The sequence below is a fragment of the Arachis ipaensis genome, chromosome B4, assembly GCF_059453495.1.
Source record: "Arachis ipaensis isolate K30076 ecotype BB chromosome B4, ASM5945349v1, whole genome shotgun sequence".
Taxonomy (NCBI): domain Eukaryota; kingdom Viridiplantae; phylum Streptophyta; class Magnoliopsida; order Fabales; family Fabaceae; genus Arachis; species Arachis ipaensis.
The window spans coordinates 67482638-67487760 of NC_142439.1; the positions used below are offsets into that span (position 1 = coordinate 67482638).

The 5123-nt window shown below is 37.2% G+C and overlaps 1 non-coding gene across 1 annotated transcript; it reads right to left on the bottom strand.

Moving 5' to 3' along the window:
• Nucleotides 1–3629: 3629 nt before the first annotated feature.
• On the bottom strand, nucleotides 3630–3737 carry LOC148567782 (small nucleolar RNA R71). Its single transcript, XR_015882675.1, has one exon. It is a non-coding gene; the product is annotated as a small nucleolar RNA R71 (small nucleolar RNA).
• Nucleotides 3738–5123: the final 1386 nt, after the last annotated feature.

The window sequence follows — 5123 nt, forward strand, 5'->3', positions numbered from 1 at the left end:
GTGACTAGTTTATTATAAATAGGACCTTTTACTATTGTATTAGGCATCTTTTGATCATCTTTGGATCCTGGATTGTATTTTGATCCTGTGATCTCGTTTAGAGGGCTGGCCATCTCGGCCATGCCTGGACCTATCACTTATGTATTTTCAACGGTAGAGTTTCTACACTCCATAGATTAAGGTGTAGAGCTCTGCTGTTCCTCAAAGATTAATGCAAAGTACTACTGTTTTCTATTCAATTCATCTTATTTCGCTTCTAAGATATCCATTCGCACCCAAGAACGTGATGAATGTGATGATTATGTGTGACGCTCATCATCCTTCCCCCTTATGAACGCGTGCCTGACAAACACTTCTGTTCTACATGAATTAAGCTAGAATGAGTATCTCTTAGATCTCCTAATCAGAATCTTCGTGGCGTAAGCTAGAATGATGGCGGCATTCAAGAGAATCCGGAAGGTCTAAACCTTGTCTGTGGTATTCTGAGTAGGATTCAATGATTGAATGACTGTGACGAGCTTCAAACTCGCGAGTGCTGGGCGTTAGTGACAGACGCAAAAGGAGGGTGAATCCTATTCCAGCATGATCGGGAACCGACAGATGAATAGCCGTGCCGTGACAGGGTGCGTGAGCATATTATTCACTGAGAGGAGGGGATGTAGCCACTGACAACGGTGATGCCCTTGCATAAAGCCAGCCATGGAAAGGAGTAAGACTGATTGGATGAAGATAGCAGGAAAGCAGAGGTTCAGAGGAACGAAAAGCATCTCCATTCGCTTATCTGAAATTCCTACCAATGATTTACATAAGTATCTCTATCCCTATTTTACTATATAATATTCGAAAACACCATTATCACTTTATATCTGCCTGACTGAGATTTACAAGGTGACCATAGCTTGCTTCATACCAACAATCTCCGTGGGATTCGACCCTTACTCACGTAAGGTATTACTTGGACGACCCAGTGCACTTGCTGGTTAGTTGTATCGAAGTTGTGACAATTATGAATTAAGATCAAAGCACCAAGCTTTGGAGCCATTACCAGGGATTGTTCGAGCCTGGACATCACAATTTCGTGCACCAAGTTTTTGGTGCCGTTGCCGGGGATTGTTTGAGTCTTCGGCAAGCTTTTGGTCCGGTAACATCAGTGCCAGATTCCCTTTTGATCCGGCAACAGCACCAAGTTTTTGGCGCCTTGCCGGGGATTGTTTGAGTTTGGATAACTGACGGTTCATCTTGTTGCTCAGATTAGGTAATTTTCTTCTTATTTTATTTTCAAAAATATTTTCAAAAATCTCTCATCTGTTTTTCGAAAAAAAAATAAAAAATAAAAAAATTGTTTTCAAAAATTTTATTCAAAATTTTTAAGAATGAATTCTAGTGTTTCATGAAGCATGTGAAGCCTGGCTGGCTGTAAAGCCATGTCTAAATTCATTTGGACTGAGGCTTGCAATTTGTTATCAAGAGCAACTTAGTTGTTGCTCATCCACCCGCTGCTGATCCATGATCACCTGCTGAAGCTTGGCTGGCCATTGGCCATGTCTAGTGTTTTGGACTGGAGCTTTCATTGAAAGCTTGGCTGGCTAGTGAGCCATGTCTAATTCCTGGACTGAAGCTTTAGACTAACATGGCAAGATTCCTGGAATTCATATTAAAAATTTTGGAATCCTTATTTTCCTTTTTCAATTAATTTTCGAAAAATAACAAAAAAATTAGAAAATCATAAAAATCAAAAATATTTTTTTGTTTCTTGTTTGAGTCTTGAGTCATGTTATAAGTTTGGTGTCACTTGCATATGCATCTTGCATTTTTCGAAAATTCATGCATTCATAGTGTTCTTCATGATCTTCAAGTTGTTCTTGGTAAGTCTTCTTGTTTGATCTTGATGATTTTTTGTTTTGTGTCTTTTCATGTTTATCATATGCATTCTTGAATTCTTAGTGCCTAAGCATTAAAGAATTCTAAGTTTGGTGTCTTGCATGTTTTCTTTGCATTAAAAATTTTTCAAAATTGTGTCTTGATGTTCATCATGACATTCAAAGTGTTCTTGGTGTTCATCTTGACATTCATAGCATTCTTGCATGCATTCATTGTTTTGATCTAAAAATTTCATGCATTGCATATTTTTCATGTTTTTCATAAAAATTTCAAAAATCAAAAAAATATCTTTCCCTTTTCTCTCATCAAATTCGAAAATTTGAGTTGACTTTTTCAAAAATTTTTAAAATCAAGTTGTTTCTTATGAGTCAAATCAAATTTTCAATTTGAAAATCTTATCTTTTTCAAAATCTTTTTCAAAAAAATCAAATCTTTTTCAAATTTCTTAGTTATTTTCGAAAATTCCAAAAATATTTTTCAAAAATCTTTTTCTTATTTTTATACCAAATTTTCGAAAATAACATAATCAATTAATGTTTTGATTCAAAAATTTGAAGTTTGTTACTTGCTTGTTAAGAAAGATTCAAACTTTAAGTTCTAGAATCATATCTTGTGATTTCTTATGAATCAAGTCATTAATTGAGATTTTAAAAATCAAATCTTTTTCAAAAACTAATTTCTATCATATCTTTTCAAAAATATCTTCTCATCTTATCTTTTTCAAAAATATCTTTTCAAAATATCTTTCCTAACCTCCTAACTTCCTATCTTTTCAAAATTTGTTTCAACTAACTAACTGACTTTTTGTTTGTTTCTTAACTTTTTCAAAACTACCTAACTAACTCTCTCTCTCTAATTTTTGAAAATATCTCCCCTCTTTTTCAAAAATTTCTTTTTTATTAACTAATTATTTTTAAATTTTAAAAAAAAAATTTCGAAAATTTCTAACATTTTCCAAAAACCATTTTTCAAAAATCACTAACTCTTTTTCAAAATAATTTTCGAAAATTATCCCTCCCCCATCCTATTCTATTTATTCATTCATATCCTAACATCTCATCTCACATCTCTTCCATCCGTACAGTTGTGTTTCTTCCTTTACATCACATTCTTTGTCTCCCCCTCTTTTCTTCCACTCACAAAGGGATCCCTATACTGTGGTATACAGGATCTCTATTATTATTATTATTTTTCTGTGCCTTCTTCTTTGTCATATGAGCAGGAGCAAGGATAAGAACATTCTTGTGGAAGCAGATCCAGAACCTGAAAGGACTCTGAAGAGAAAATTAAGAGAAGCCAAAATACAACAATCCAGAGATAACCTCTCAGAAATTTTCGAACAGGAAAAGGAGATGGCAGCCGAAAATAATAATAATGAAAGGAGGATGCTTGGTGACTTTACTGCACCTAATTCCAATTTACATGGAAGAAGCATCTCCATTCCTGCCATTGGAGCAAACAACTTTGAGCTGAAACCTCAATTAGTTTCTCTGATGTAGCAGAACTGCAAGTTTCATGGACTTCCATCTGAAGATCCTTTTCAGTTCTTAACTGAATTCTTGCAGATATGTGATACTGTTAAGACTAATGGAGTAGATCCTGAAGTCTACAGGCTCATGCTTTTCCCTTTTGCTGTAAGAGACAGAGCTAGATTATGGTTGAATTCTCAACCCAAAGACAGCCTGAACTCTTGGGATAAGCTGGTCACGGCTTTCTTAGCCAAGTACTTTCCTCCTCAAAAGCTGAGCAAGCTTAGAGCTGATGTTCAAACCTTCAGACAGAAAGAAGGTGAATCCCTCTATGAAGCTTGGGAAAGATACAAACAGTTGACCAAAAAGTGTCTTTCTGACATGCTTTCAGAATGGACCATCCTGGATATATTCTATGATGGTTTATCTGAGCTATCAAAGATGTCACTGGACACTTCAACAGGTGGATCCATTCACCTAAAGAAAACGCCTGCAGAAGCTCAAGAACTCATTGACATGGTTGCTAATAACCAGTTCATGTACACTTCCGAAAGGAATCCTGTGAGTAATGGGACGCCTATGAAGAAGGGAGTTCTTGAAGTTGATACTCTGAATGCCATATTGGCTCAGAATAAAATATTGACTCAGCAAGTCAATATGATCTCTCAGAGTCTGAATGGAATGCAAGCTGCATCCAACAGTACTCAAGAGGCCTCTTCTGAAGAAGAAGCCTATGATCCTGAGAACCCTGCAATAGCAGAGGTAAATTACTTAGGTGAACCTTATGGAAACACCTATAACTCAACATGGAGAAATCATCCAAATTTCTCATGGAAGGATCAAAAGCCCCAACAAGGCTTTAATAATAGTGGAAGAAACAGGTTTAGCAATAGCAAGCCTTTTCCATCATCAACTCAGCAACAGACAGAGAACTTCTGAACAAAATGCTTCTAATTTAGCAAATCTAGTCTCTGATCTATCTAAGGCCACTGTAAGTTTCATGAATGAAACAAGGTCTTCCATTAGAAATCTGGAAGCACAAGTGGGCCAGCTGAGTAAAAGGATCACTGAAATCCCTCCTAGTACTCCCCCAAGCAATACAGAAGAGAACCCAAAAGGAAAGTGCAAGGCCATTGACATAAGCGCCATGGCCGAACCTGTAAGGAGAGGAGAGGACGTGAATCCCAAGGAGGAAGACCTCCTGGGACGTCCAGTGGTCAATAAGGAGCTTCCCTCTGAGGAACCAAAGGACTCTGGGGCCCATCTAGAGACCATAGAGATTCCATTGACCCTCCTTATGCCCTTCATGAGCTCTGATGAGTATTCCTCTTCTGAAGAGAATGAGGATGTTACTGAAGAGCAAACTGCCAAGTTTCTTGGTGCAATCATGAAGCTGAATGCCAAATTATTTGGCATTGATACTTGGGAAGTTGAACCTCCCTTGTTCATCAATGAACTAAGTGATCTGGATCAACTGACATTGCCTCAGAAGATACAGGATCTGTGAAAGTTTATAATACCCTGTACCATAGGCACCATGATCTTTAAGGCTCTGTGTGACCTTGGTTCAGGAATAAACCTCATGCCTCTCTCTGTAATAGAGAAACTGGGAATCTATGGGGTGCAAGCTGCTAAAATCTCACTAGAGATGGCAGACAGCTCAAGAAAACAGGCTTATGGACAAGTAGAAGATGTATTAGTAAAGGTTGAGGGCCTTTACATACCTACTGATTTCATAGTCCTGGATACTGGAAAGGAAGAGGATGAATCCAT